Source organism: Canis lupus, chromosome 10, assembly GCF_048164855.1.
Source record: "Canis lupus baileyi chromosome 10, mCanLup2.hap1, whole genome shotgun sequence".
Taxonomy (NCBI): Eukaryota; Metazoa; Chordata; class Mammalia; order Carnivora; family Canidae; genus Canis; species Canis lupus.
In genome coordinates, this window is record NC_132847.1 from 20,148,013 (window position 1) to 20,164,138 (window position 16,126).

Genomic DNA, 16,126 nt, shown 5'->3' on the forward strand with positions numbered 1-16,126 from the left:
TCCTTACACAAGACTGAAGTAGTTAGGGGATTCATAAAAACTCAGTGGCAATAAAATTCTTATTTGTTTTGTTCTATGCGAATAGAAGAAAGGAGAATTTCTCTTTTGTAATCAAGAAGAAGGTAGCAACAATTATACTAGATTCACCTCTCAAAAAAGACAAGTGGCCCAAGCTGACCCAATTGCAAAGGTAGTACAAGTCTATTGGGCAACCCTGAGCAATAGGCTCTTTTTCAGTGGATAGGATAATCAGATGACTTTCTGTATAGGTTATCATCTACAGGGTCCTCTGCAATGAACGCCTTAGGAATTTTTTGATAGCACAAAGCAAGAATATGCAGTAACAGCCAACTAAGTAGGTAGGGAGCGAGTCTAAAGAAATAGAATATTTATAGGCAAGGGAGTAGTGCTACCCAACAGAACACCTGGGAAGATGCCATAACAAGATTTGGCCCAGAGCTGTGTTATTAAAAAAAATTTTAGGTGCCTCCTTTGGCAAAAGTTCCTTCCTTTCCTGTTCCCTGCGGTAAGCCAGGCTGGGACAGTCATGAGGCTGATGTCATTTGAACAGTCATTTCATCTGAGGAGCAACCAAGAGTGCTATGAAAAAAAAAAAAGATAAAACCATGTATTAATTGTCTCTAATTTAGTGTCCAGTCTAATTAACAAGCTTTGCAAGTTCAAGAACTTCACAGTGCTCCCAGGACTGTCCCTATCTGCTCTCTACACCATGGGTTCAGCATGTAGCTGCTCATGACTGCTTATTGTCTGTGTGCTACCAGTCAAGTCATGAGAGAGAACATGGAGCACAGCTGATTTCGTGGCTCGGTTCATGAGATTAATCAGTAACTGCTCCAGATATGAGCAAGATGAAGTTCGTATTTGAACAACCAACAAGGAATTCAGGGTAGTAATTTTAAATAGTAAACACTGTGTGGACCTTTGACATAGTTCTAGTGAAATTGTACTATCTTGTATTTTGTTTTAAGGGGAGAACTTTCTTCCCATGTGTTTTTGTAAATTTCTGATTGTTGTATTTAGCTATCCAAATTGCCTATAAAGTCAAATCAGTTTTTGCCATGGTTATCTGTAAAGTATGAAAAAGTCAATATATAGGAGTTTCTAATAGCTAATTGTTTTTTTGTAAGTCTTTTAAAAATGAATATGATTTTAATAGAAATCTTTTGTTGTTGGTAATATTTGATGTACCATTAAATTGAGATAATGGACATTTTTGCTTTTAAAAGCGGCTATGAGTCTATTGATGATTTGAACTTCATTCTTTCTGAAATGTGTACCTCCTGATTAATTCAATTTTGAATCGAAGTAATTTATCACTTTTATAAATTAAGTGGCTTTCCCTTTCCTCTCAAACAATGAAGTTGTTAATCTAATGGTCTGCAATATAATGATCTCTCTCAAAAGAACACTCCAGGCAGTTTAATTCTGATAAGCTGCCACACCCCAGGAAATATGACTAATTTACAGTATTCATATAAGTGACCTGTAAAATTATGATAAAGAAAGCACTCTAATTTGCCAAAATGATTGGTTTTCACTATTTTACTGAAAAGATCATTTGAATAATCCTGATATTATAAAATGAAAAAATCGTTATAGACTCTTACCATGACTCAGTGATTTGTGATTTTGCCTGTAATTGTTATAAATGTTGTTATTGACAATGATAGAGACCATTTTGGCAATTGCTGTATGCCAGGCACTATATTTAGAGACAGATACTAAGTATTATTGCAGTACATTGCTTTGGATTCACACAAACCATGTTTTTTTAAATTTATTTTTATTTATTTTTTAGATTTTATTTATTCATGAGAGACACAGAGAGAGAGAGAGGCAGAGACATAGGCAGAGGGAGAAACAGGCTCCTCGTGGGGAGCCTGATGTGGGACTCAATCCCAGGATCACGGGATCATGACCTGAGCCAAAATCAGATGCTTAACCACTGAGCCCCTCAGGTGTCCCCAAACCATGTTTTTTTTTTTATTATTACATCTTTAAGAAATACATTTTTATTATAGTACAGTCACTAAAATATAGTTTATTCATGTCTGTTTCAGGGAAAACCTTGTGTAACTTGGAACTCACTTTCTGTCAGAATAATGAAGATGATAACACTACTAAATAGGAATGTTACTATGATAGAGAATTTATGCATAGCACTAAGCAGAGTTTTCAGAAAATGAAATTAGAGAAAACCAGAGCAAATCAACTTAAAAAACTAAGTTAAAAAGTCATTACTTATGAAAGGGAAAAAAATATGTTTTGGCTTGAATTGTTCAAGTAACACTAATATTCCATTTCAGTTCTTTTACCTTCGGCAACTTGGCAATTTTAAAGTGTTAAAGTACATTACAGGATTTATTTGTGTCTGATGATGTGCTGAAAACTCATCCAACTCAATAGTTATAAGTTGGTTAATCATACACTTGGCTGTCTGGAGTAATTACATATTTTGGACAGTAACTTAAATGAGTACCCTACATATAGTCATCACTAAAATATTTGAAATAATTATTAATAATCTTCTTCTACATGCTAAGATTCAATACTGTTAGCAAACAAAGATAAAATGGTAACAGTATTACTATACTTTTTAAGTGTGATTTTACTAACATACTTCCATGGAAATTCAAAACTAATGATATGTGGACAGATAATATTATTCATTTTTTAGAGGAAGACCCTGACGTTCAGAAAAATAACTCCTGGTCTAGGTTACCTGAGAACTAAGCAGCAAAGTTAACTAATTGGCTCTACACCCAAAACTCTTATCCTTCCCTTTATCCCATTGTCTGCTTCTTCATCTTTGGAGGCATGGCAAGAGAGTAAAACTCTACGAGAAAGAAAACTAAAAAACAAGGAGTGGACAAAATTTTGCATAAAAGTTTTATCAGTAAAACTATGAGCCATACTACTATCACAATTTATAAAGAAAGGGTATTTGTCTTTTGGTTCTATTCATAGACTCTTTGATTAGAACAGGATTTCTTTAACTTTCTTTCTTTTTTTTTTTTTTTTTTTTTAAGATTTTATTTATTTATTCATGAAAGACACAGGGAGAAAAAGGCTGAGAGGGAGAGGCAGAGGGAGAAGTAGGCTCCATGCAGGGAGCCTGAGGCGAAACTCAATCACGCCCTGGGCCAAAGGCAGGCACTAAACCGCTGAGCCACCCAGGGATTCCCAGAACAAGATTTCTTTCCTGTTCCCTTTCCATCCCATTATTTACTCAGTAATTGTAGATGTCTAAAGACCAGGGGCCCTAAGTACAAAATCCTAACTATGAGAAATTATATTATGGCATATTACACAATTTACATTATTATGTTTTGCACTTTTTATTTACACTTGACTTTATAATTTTTGACTTCCATGATGATTTCAGACTTTTATAAATTGATATGCCTACTATGTATAAGCAAAACTAGGACTGTCATTAAGCAGACAGGAGCAATTATACCCGTCGCAATTTTTCTTGCTATGTTCTTTTTTCTTTTCATTCTCCTGTTGGAATATGTTGGTTTTGGTCTTTAATCGTGTATAAATAGAATTGGTGTGAGAAGAAAATTTTCTTATAATTTTAAATAAGTTTTAATGAGCACTGACATATTTTCACCTGTCACAATAGACCAATTAGAGACAGTCATTTGCCTTATGTATTTTATTTCAGCTAAGCAGAGTACTAATAAAATTCAGACACAAATTTTAAATCATTAGGATTTAGGGATACACTAGAACTTTGGCCTTTATGAAACTTAATTAGCATACTTAAAAGAAATTATATAAAATCTGAGACGTACAGAAGTATGAAATGTAAGGAATCTAGCAGACCTGATTACTATGACTGCCTTAACTATGGACGCCTTGCAATTTGTATGCATTAAGACAGTGGAAGTAGGTGGCATGATTGTATGGTGTGCCCTTTTTTCTTACTTAAAGAAACATTCTATAAAAATAATTATGTAAAAACTGAAGAGAATTAAGGCTTTAAAATATGATGGAATACTTTAAGAAATTAAGAGAAAGGAGCAAACTAAATTCCAGATTAAGTGGGATAAATTGTTTTGGGTATTGTTTCTCTTGTTGCTAGCCTGGAAAACTAAGTTTGAGTGCTGCAAAATACTCTGTCAGCTTACACATCCATGACACTATTTTACTTCTGCTGTCGTATTTGGAAGTGGTAGCATATCTTGGTTGAAGAGTATATTAAAAAGATGGAATATAGTTCTTGGGGTAAACTATGCATTGTCAAATAATTCGATTAATTAAATAAAAAGATCTGATCTGTCAAATGGGGAAAAGCAAAATGATTATTCTTAATGTTAATCATTTGTCAGTTGATTGTGTTTGGCTCATTTAAATCTAGACTAAAGAAGAAACAAATGAGAAAAGCTGCAGGAGCTATAAAAGAGTTTCTAAATATCAGGAGAGGTAAGTAAATACAATATTAAATAATATCTGGAAAGAGAAAGATCCTTCTGCAGAACCTAGATGATGCTAAAGAAAACATTACATTTTATAAAAATGAAGTAGACTTAAGATTTATAATATACAAGAGAGAGGAAAGAAAAAAGAAAAGAAATACATATATTGATGGCATCAGCTCTAGAAGAAAATGTTTGGTATGTTTCTCTGTATCCAAAGACTGTACTTTACCTACTTTTGATCAAACTTTATGTGCAAATTTTTGTGCTAAGTTTTACTGGTTTATCACTATAACAAGTGTTAGATTTTCATGTTACCTTAAGTTTAATAAATCTCTTTAATTTCAGCACAGTATTTCTTTTAGGATATCCATAAGGGTTATGTGGTCATTTTCTAATGTTTAGATTTTTTCAATATGCAAAAATAAATAATGATATATATATCATATATCATATATATATATATAGTGAATAACTTGGAGTAAGTACCACAAAGTTTCCTGATATACTTATTCTTGACACTTTTGGAAGATGTGCACTATAATCACTAGGGAATTCAGGTACCTGTTTTGGCCTGCCATTTAATATTGTGGCTTTTTATTCTTGCTTTTGTTTAAAAAACTAAAGCATCAGTGATTAATTTCATGATTACCTAATTTCATGGTCACCAGAGTATTTTCCATCCTTAAACATGTTTTATCTTATTAAATTTTATCATTCATATATAGTCCATGCTCTGTTTTCTCCATCAGTGTATGAAGGAACACTCTCTGCTTCGTCCTTTACACTTCTCCGTCACCTATATTCTAGGACTTTTCCGGGAAACCTAAATTTATCTAATTTGACTAACCTTGAATTCCAGTCTCTTTTCTAATTGCCAGTAGATTATAACAATACTTGTTATTTATTGAGCTTCTATTTCTGTTCCAGGGCCTAGGAGTCCATCCAGATAAATTCTTAATGAACATGAACTGGGACTTCTACAAATTCATACATATATAGTTAAATCTTCCTATTTTCTTTCACCAAAACAGAAAAAAGAAGAAAAAAGAAATCTTCTGTTTTGATCTTTGTCCTACTTTAGCTTTGTGTTGTTTCATTCAACTCTTTCTAGAAAATTCCACATGCAATTACTAGTAGAAATAATACTCCAACTTAAACTTCTTTTTAAAGTTTTAATTTCTCTATAGCCATCTTCGGAAACTTATTTCCATCCCCAATCCACCCCCCTACAGCCCCCCCCACCCCTGCCATATACATCATTAGGAGATAAGAAGAAAGACAAGTCCCTTAGCCTGTGAAAAATCTCTAAAAAGTCTTGTGTTCTTATAAGAAGAATTCTTATAATGCTTTTGAAATAAACATTCTGGTGAAGTACAAGGATCTTCAATGAATAGTGTCAAACAGATAAAATTTCAGCAAATAAAACAGGGGTCAAAGTCTAATTGCATCTAAATTCAGATTGTACCAGTGGCACCAGTGACATTTCTTTGGCCGTCTTCTGAAGGCCCTGGGTGCTGCTCAGATTGTTAGTTTTAACTTTTTTCAGATGTGTTTTCATTATGAATTGGTACAGAGGTGGCAAAGGGAAACAATCTTTGGAGGCAGAACAAATGGAGAAATGTGTTTTTTGAGTCCCTTCCAGTGGCAGCCAGTTTGATATCCCTTAGGAAATGTTTTTTGACAATAATTATAAGAAAAATACCAACATTTGATTTCCAAATGTTTGACAAAATGGAAACTCTTCTTTTGCCAGGAAAATAGAACCAGTGGACCCTTTAATCTCAGTATTTAATGGAGTTTTAGAAAAGGCTATAAAGGAAAGAATACGTGAATTGTGCCCCAAATAGTCTGTAAAGTAAATCTAACAACACTCTGGATTTGTCCAGTCCCAGTTTATTATTTTTTTGAAATTTGGGGACTTTTTGGTTTGTTTTTAATCCTTCCTGCCTTTCAGTAACTCATGCAGTTTTCTTTGTTCTTTTCTCTCTATTCTAGTTGTTTGGAAATTATGCATTTAAAAATATTATGGTAGCTATTAGAGATAAACAAATTTTAAATGTATTAATTTTGATATCAAGGTAGCCTGAAATTGTGAAATTTCCAAACAGTTCAATAAAATAAATTTAACACATGGAACTGAAATTACTGTCACCAATTTTTGGAGTCTGTTCTTTTTCCAAGTAAATGTTAATGAGAAAGTGGCAGGAAAAGTGACCACAACAATTGGCAGGTTTAGTTATTTTTCTAGCTTCAAAAGTTTATTTTAAATGTGAAAATAGGCAAAAATATAGGCCAAAACAAGCACCACCCAACCAATAAAGCACATTTTTAAAAATCTTAATGACTTCAGCCCTGTTATTTTGTTCATCTTTGCCCCCTTTTCTTTCATTTCCTTCTCTATTACACTTGATAATAACCGGTAAAGAAGATATACTAACTGAATGTGACTCTAGATAAAGCTTTTTCCATAAATCACAAATCACATAATATTCTGCAAAGCTCCTTTATTTGCTCTATATAATTAACATCTGACTGGGAACTTCTACTTTTTTAAGTCTGATAAATATTTGAGATCAATAGACAACTATTTAGTTTGAAATTTTATTGCATCACAAATTAGCATTTAACAGACACTTATTTACCTAGTCAATTCATAATTAATGAGTTCATTTCATGTTAGAATTATTGTCTCTGTCATCATAAACCCAAGTTCTGCTCCCAGCATACTTGATAGGCCTTTAAGCTTTACAGGTGAGTTGTCACCAGAGAATATCTTACAGTTCTGCTTTTTCTCCTGTCAGTGCGATATGAAATCTATTCATGGCCCTCTTTTGCTTTGAATACCGTATTGGATGGTAATTGTTTGTGTTTAAAAAAAACAAAAGAAGAAGAAGAAAAGAACATTTCAAGATGCCATTATTAATTCCACATGATGAATATTTACTGGAGTTGCTATTTAGATGTCTCAGAGGATATTCAAATTAATTTGATGTAACATGGAGAGACTAGCAAACAACATCATTAGCCTTGGAAAAAACACTGATTAAAATAACTAAAATCAAACACAAGCCAAAAAAGGGACAGAAAGGGTAACACTTTCTCACAAACTTGATTTGGAAATTTCTGTAAAAAATTTCTGACCGTTTGTCAGCAAGGCAAAGTTTTTCAGATTGTTTTGGATACTTATATATTCATCCAATAAAATCATGCTTTTATTTGTTTTTTAAAGTTGGTACATGATGACAGCGCTGTTCTACTAGCAGGAACAGTATTTTCCTGGTCTCCATGCTCTTTCACTTCTTGTTACAGTCATTTGTAATTATCAGGGAAGTACAAGGTAAATGAATGTGGCTTAAAAAATTGTAAGTTGTAGAATCATACTTGGAGATTTTGAAAATATGAATTAAATGGGAGGGGCTCCAACCTGATAGAAATGTTGAGTCAGTGCCAAAAATGTGAATAAAATTGCCACTGCTGCTTAAAATTCAGTGTAAATGTTGAGATGTTAGGCTTTATTTTCAGTTATTCACTGAACATTTCCTGAATATGTAGAAAGATTCTGGTACTGTGTATGCACACATACATTGGGACTAGAGAAATGATTAAGTCATGGCTTCCATTCTTGAAGAGTTCAGAGTATTTCTTAGGGAAATACTTATCTAAGTTTTAGTCTAAGAAGTTTGATACCATATTCTTATAGTTCTTTTCATTTGCATAACTTCAATTTTACTTGCTGTAGAGCATCACAGATTAAACTGCTTTCCCCACATGTTCTTAAGACAACTAAATACTATGATGGTCTTTTCCTGAACCCATCACCCATGGCCAGTTTTCTTTTAAATGTATAGTGGGAATTCTCGAAATTGTATTTAATGGTTATCTGATCAGGATGGCACATAGAAAATGTGGCATTACCATTTCTTCCTGTCTCCAAATTCCTTCTGAAATAAGAACTTACTAAAAGAAAAAAAGAAGAAGAAAATAGCAGTAGTTGCTCTTTGAGGAAACTTTGGAAAATAGTAAAAAAAATGATTTGGGATTGATAGCTAAATTTAAAACAAAGTCACCTAAAACCATATGCACGGGGCACATACTTCTGGATGATGATTGGTTTTACTGGTAGGAATTCCAAATCTGGAGTTAAGGGGAGAATGGGTGATCACAGAACTTCTTGCTGGATATTGGGCAGGACATGCCAATCACATTCTCAGGATAGGAGACTTGACTTAAGCTTTAGAATATTCCGTATATAAGAACAAAGTACATTCAAATAATGACAGCTTTACTCTTTCTTTAAGATCTGAATACCTTTTGTTTCTTTGTCTTGCCTTATTTGCTTTAGCTAGAGCTAGGACTTCTAGTACTTTGGTGAATAAAGAGTGGTGTCTTGATCTTAGAGGAAGACTTTAAATATTTCACTGTTTAGTATGATGTTAGCTGTGGGTTTGTTATATGGGGCTTTTATTATGTTGAAGTATGTTCCTTCTCTACCCAATTTGTTGACAGTTTTTACTATGAAAGGATGTTGTATTTTGTCAAATGCTTTTTCTGTATCTATTGAGGTGACCATATGGTTTTTATCTTTAATTTTATTAATGTGATGTACCACATTATTGATTTGTGTATGTTAAACAATGCTGCCCCCCCCAAGGATGAATCATAATGTATGATCTTTTTAATATCATGGTGAATTCATTTTGCTTATATTTTGTTAAGAATTCTTGCATCTTTATTCATCTGGGATATTGGCCTGTGGCTTTCTTTTCTTACAGTGTCTTTATCTGGTTTTGATAGTCTCAGGCTCAAGTGATAATACAATAAACTAAGCAAGGTAGGCATCCTCCTCATTGGGCGTTGGGATAGAAAACATGTCAGAGCCTAAGGTAATATCAAAATGAAAATAAGAAACACTGATGTATTTTGTGTTCTCCCCAGTAAGTCATCCTTTACTTTAACTATCTTAGGTGCCCCATCTTGAGTCCTTACTCCTTAACTATTTACCTAAAAAAGGTCACAGTTACACAGATGAGAATTCATCCCTCTCATTCATAAAGAAGCCTGCTATAGAAACTAGTTTCACAGTTATTTAAGCAATTCAAGTTAGCTATCTCTCTCGATCTTGATAATTCTCTTTTTAAAGCAATTCATTCAGCTAATACATACATATTTTTGAGTCCATATGATATGACAGGCACTGTTCTAGGCATGAGATACTCAGACATGAACAAACCCAACAAGGTCTTTGGTATAAAAGAGTTAAAACTTAGAGGATACAAACAAAAAAATTTACAGATACTGAAAAGTGTAAAATGTAAAATCTTCTGATAAGATTAAAATGCGGGTAAGATGCTAGAGAGCTATCCTGTTTTTAGTGGGAGATCACTATTTGACTACAGTGATGAAAACCTGTGTTTAAATGAGTTTACTGAAAATTCAAAAGTAATCAGCAAATCTTTAGAAATAGAACTTATAATTTCCAGGTAACCAAAAGAGGAAAATAGTTAGGAAAACCTCATTGGTACAACAAACAACTAGGGAAGGTGAAAGCAAAAAATAAATCAAATTATAAACATATAACATGTCAGTATATCCAAACTAGATATATTCTGTATTCTGTAATTATACAAGATGTAGTTACTTTGGTTGTTTTACAATTGTTTTTTTTTTTTTAAGATTTTATTTATTTATTCATGAGAATACACAGAGAGGAGAGAAGCAGAGACACAGGCAGAGGGAGAAGCAGGCTCCATGCAGGGAGCCCAATGTGGGACTCCATCCCGGGTCTCCAGGTCACACCCTGGGCTGCAGGCGGCGCTAAACCGCTGAGCCACTAGGGCTGCCCTACAATTGTTTTATACTAAACAATTATACTATATGCTTTATACTAAAATGATTATGTAAATCTTGGTGAAAATACATGAATATTCTTATAGGGCAATTAGTAGCACTAGGATTATGGTCATAGAGTACATTTTTAGATATGACGGCAATATCAATTACGTTCCTTAAGACAACTTTTGTCTTACTTTATTTTCTGTTTTCTATTTTATTGATTTCTGGTCTGATATTTATCCTTTCCTTTTCGAATGTTTGTTTTGGATATCATTTATACTTCTTTTTGTTTATTTATTTTTGTCAAGGTAGAGGATGAAGCCATAGTTTTAATATCTTTTTATATATAAATAAATGTTTATCCTATAAATTTCCCTCTAAATGCTGCTTTAGTTGTATTATATAAATTTTGATGTGTTTTGTTTGTATTTTCATTGAAGATAGTTTCTCTTTTGATATCTTCCTTCACTCATGGATTATTGAGAATTAAGTTTTCTTAGTTTCTGAATATTTGGGGATATCCTTCTGTTATTAATAATTATTTTGGATAGTGAATATACTTTGTATGACCTGAATTATTTAAAATTTATTGAGATTTGGTTATAGTTTAACTGGTAAATATTCCATGTGTAGTTGAATGCAAAGTGTATTTTCTTGCTGTTGGGGAAGTATTTTATAATCAGTTCAAGTTAGGTGATAATGCCATTTACCCTTCCTGATTTTCTATTTATTCAATTAATTATTGAAAATAGGCTATTAAAATCTGTCACTGATACAGGCACCTGGATGGCTCAGTTAAGTATCTGCCTTTGGCTCAGGCCCTGATCTCAGGTTTTGATATTGAGCCATGAGTCAGGCTGTCTGCTCATGAGGGAGTCAGCTTCTCCCTCTCCCCCTGTGCTTGCTCTCCTGCTTCTGTTTTCTCTCAAATAAATAAATAAATACAAATCTAAAAAAAGAATCTCTGACCTGTAAACGTGGATTTGTCTATTTCTCCTGAAATTCTTTGTTTTTGCTTCATGAATTTAAAACTTTGCCATCGGATACATAAATGTTTAAAATTAGGTCCTCTTGATAAATTAACCCCTTTATTATTATGAAACGACCTTCTTTTTCCCAGGTAATATTTTGCTTTATAACATACTTTGTCTAATATTACTATAAGCGTCTCTAGTCTGTGATTACTGTTAGCTTAACATTAGATACCTTTTACTACTGATTTTCTTTTAACTTCTTTGCAGTATTATATTTTAAGGAGTATTTTTTTGGCAGCCTATTAGTTGAGTGTCTCTTTTTTATCTGATTCAACAGTCCTTGCCTTTTTTCACCATTATTTCCCTTTAATCTTTTTTTTTCCATTAAAAATTTTTTTATTCCAGTGTATTTAATGTACAGTATTATATTAATTTCGGACTATAATACAGTGATTTAGCAGATCTTTATATTGCTCAGTGCTCAGCAAGATAAGTGTACTCTTAATCCTCTTCAGCTGTTTTACTCATTCCTGCACCCACCTCTCCCCTCTGGCATCCATTTTTTTTAAGATTTTATTTATTTATTCATGAGAGACACAGAGAGAGGCAGAAACACAGACAGAGGGAGAAGGAGGCTCCATGCAGGAAGCCTGATGTGGGACTCCATCTTGGGACTCCAGGATCACACCCTGAGCCAAAGGCAGAGAAACTCAACCACTGAGCCACTCAGGCATCCCTGACATCCATCTTTTTGTTCTCTATAGTTGAGCCTGTTTTTTTGTGTTATCTCTCTCTTTTTTCCCTTTGTTTGCTTGTTTTGCTTCTTAAATTCCACATATGAGTGAAATCATATACAGTATTTGTCTTTCTCTATCTGGCTTATTTCACTTAACGTTAAACTCTCTAGATCCTTCTTTGTTGTTGGAAATGGCAAGATTTCATTCTTTTTTGTGGCTGAATATTACATTGTGTATATAAACCACATATTCTTTATTCTTTCAATAATGATGGACACTTGGGCTGCTTCCATAGTTTGGTTATTGTAAATAATGCTGCATTAATCATAGGGATGCATAGCAGCTCAAATTAGTTTTTGTATTCTTTGGGTAAATACCCAGTCATGCAATTACTGGATCATAGGGTAGTTCTGGTTTTAATTTCTGAGGAACCTTCATACTGTTTTCCAGAGTGGCTACACCAGTTAGCATTCCCACCCAACAGTGCATGAAAGTTCCTTTTTCTCCACATCCTCACCAACACTTGCTTCTTGTCTTTTTCATTTTAGCCATTCTGACAGATGTGACATGAGATCTCACTGTGGTTTTAATTTTCATTTCTCTGATAATAAATGATGTTGAACATCTTTTCATGTGTTTGCTGAACATCTGAATGTCTTCTTTATAGAGAAATGTCTATTCATGTCTTCTGCCCATTTTAATCAGATTATTAGCTTTTTGGATGTTGAGTTACATAAGTTCTTTATAAATTTTGCATATGTCATTTGTAAATATCTTCTTCCATTTGGTAGGTTGTCTTTTACTTTTTCCTTTGCTGCACAGAAGCTTTTCATTTTGATACAGTCCCAATAGTTTATTTCTGTTTTTTGTATCCCTTGTTTCAGGAGCATATGTAGAGAGATGTTGCAAGGAAAGTCAGAGGAATTACTGCCTGTGCTCTCTTTTAGGATTTTAATGGTTTCAGATTAAGGACATTTTGGTCCTTAATCCATTCTTAGTTTATTTTTGTGCATGGTATAAGACAGTGGTCCACCAGTTTCATTCTTTTGCTTGTAGCTGTCCAGTTTTCTAAGCATTATTTGTTGAAGAGATGGTCTTTTTTTCTGTTGCCTCTTTTTGACTCCTTTATCATAGATTAATTGACCAAACAACTGTGGGTTCATTTCTGGGTTTTTTGTCCTGTTACATTGATCTGTGTGTCTGCTTTTGTGCCAGTATGACAGTGTTCTATTACAGCTTTGTAATATAACTTGAAGTCTGGAATTGTGATATCTCCAGTTTTATTTTTCTTTTTCAAGATTGTTTTGGCTACTCAGGGTCTTCTGTGGTTCCATACCTATTTTAGGATTGTTTTGTCTAGTTCCTTGAAAAATGCTGTTGGTATTTTGATAGGGATTATGTTGAATATGTAGATTGCTCTGTGTAATATAAACATTTTAACAATATTTTTTCTTTCAATACATCAGTATGAGGTGTCTATTTCTTTATGTTGTCTTCAGTTTCTTTCATCAGTGTTACATGGTTTAAAGAGAACAAATTTTTCCTCTGTGGTTTATTCCTAGGTATTTTATTATTTTTGGTGCAATATAAATAGGATTATTTTCTTAATTTCTCTTTATACCGATTTATTATTAGTGTATAGAAATGCAACTGATTTCTATGCATTAATTTTGTATCCTATGACTTTACTGAAATCATTTATAAGTTCTAGTAGTTTTTTTTTTGTTCTAGTAGTTTTTTGATAAGCATATTTAGATTTCTTCTACATAATATGTCATGTGCACATAGTGAAAGTTTTACTTCTTTCTTACCAGTTTGATTGCCTTTGTTTCTTTTTGTCTGCTTGTATGGCTAGGACTTCCAATACTATGTTGAATAAAACATAGTACTGGTGAGAGTGGATATCCTTATCTTGTTCCCACTCTTAGGGAAAAGTACTCAGTTTTTCACCATTGAGTATGATATTATCTGTGAGTTTTTCATAAATAGCCTTTAGTATGTTAAGGTGTGTTCCCTCTAAATCTATTTTGTTGAGGGTTCTTGTCATGAATGAATGTTGTACTTTATCAAATATTTTTTCTGAGTTTATTGAAATGATCATATGGTTTTTATTTTTTCTCTTATTGTTGTGATGTAGCATGTCTGTTGATTTGAGAATATTAAACTACCTTTGCATCCCTGGAATAAATCCTACCTCATTATGGTGAATGAGTTTTTTGATTACATTGAATTTCCTTGCTATTAATCATCTGTTCAAATTTTCTTTCTTCCTGCTTAAGTTTTGATAGGTTATATGTTTCTAGGAATTTATCCATTTCTGGGTTGTCCAATTTCTTGGCATATAACATTTCATAACGTTCTCTTCCAATCATTTGTATTTCTGTGGTGTCAGTTGTTATTTTATTTTACTTTTTGATGAATCTGGATAGAAGTTAATTAATTTTGTTGATCTTTTCAAAGAACCAGCTCCTGGTTTCTTGATCTATTCTATTTTTTTGTTGTTGTTGTTTCTATATCAATTATTTCTGGTCTAATTTGTATTATTTCCTAATTTCTGCTGGATTTGGGTTTTGTTTATTCTTCTTTTTCTAGCTCCCTTTGGTGTAAGGTTAAGTTCTTTGAGATTTTTCTTGCTTCTTGAGATAAGCCTATATTACTATAGACTTCCCTCTTAGAATTGCCTTTGCTGCATCCCAAAGATTTTGGACTGTTGTGTTTTCATTTTCATTTTTCTCCATGTAATTTTTGATATTCTTTGATTTCTTACTTGACCCAATTGTTTAGTAGCATGTTATTTAACCTCCATGTATTTGTGGTCTTTCCAGAATGTTTCCTGTGGTTGGTTTCTACTTTCATAGTGTTGTGATTGGAAAAGATGCATTGTTGACTTATCTTTTTGACTTTGTTGATATTTGTTTTGTGGCCTAATATGTGATCTGTTTTGGAGGATGTTCTTTGTGCACTTGAAAATAATGTATGTTTTGTTGTTTTAGGTTGTCTGAATAGGCTCTAAATATATCTGTTAAATCCACCTGGTCCAATGTAGCATTCAAAGCCACTCTTCCCTTGTTGATTTTCTATTTTGATGATCTGTCCATTTATGTAAGTGGGGTGTTAAAGTCCCCTGCTATTATTATATTACTATTAATTAGTTCCTTTATATCTGTTTTTAAACTCTTATGTATTTGAGTGCTCATGTTGGGTGCATAAATGTTTATACATTATATCTTCTTGTTGGATTATCCCCTTTATTATTATACAGTGTCTGTCTTCTATTGCAGTTCTCATTTTAAAGTTTATTTCATCTAATATAAGTATTGCTACTCCAGCTTTCTTTTGACTTCCATTTGCATGATAAATGTTTGTTCATCCCTTCACTTTCAATCTGCATGTGTCTTCCGATTTGAAATTAGTCTCTTGTAGGCAGCTTATGAATGGATATATATTCCATCACAGTGTGTCTTTTAATCGAAACCTTTAGTTCATTTACATTTAAAATAACTATTGATAGATATGTATTTATTGCCATTTTGTTACTTGTTTTGTGATTGTTTTTGTAGTTCTTGGATCTTTTCTTCTCTTGTTCTCCCTTCTCATGGTTTGCTGGCTTTCTTTAGTGATATACATGGATTCTCTTCTTTTCACTTTTTGCAAACCTATTACTGGTTCTTAATTGGTGGTTACCATTAGGTTTGTATATAACATCTGCATCTAGCAGTCTATGTTAAGGATGATTGCTTAGGTTTGAACCCATTCTTACTCCCCCCCCCCCCCCATTTTAAGTATATGTGTCATACTTGACATCCTATTATTCTGTGAGACCTTTGACTGATTTTTACAGATATACTTCTTTTTACTGCTTTTGTGCTTCCTACTTTTCTTGCTCTTATTTATGATGTTTCCTTTCCACACACAGAATCTCCTTTAGCATTTCCTATAGGGCTGGCTTAGTGTTCATGTACTTCTTTAGCTTTTGTTTGTCTGGGAAACTCTCAGTTTCTTCTTCTATTCTCAATGATAGCTTTGCTGGATAGAGTATTCTTGGCATTTTTTCCTTTCTGTACTTGGAATATAACATTCTACTGTCTTCTAGTCTACAGAATTTCTGTTGAAAATTTGCTTATAGCCTTTTGGG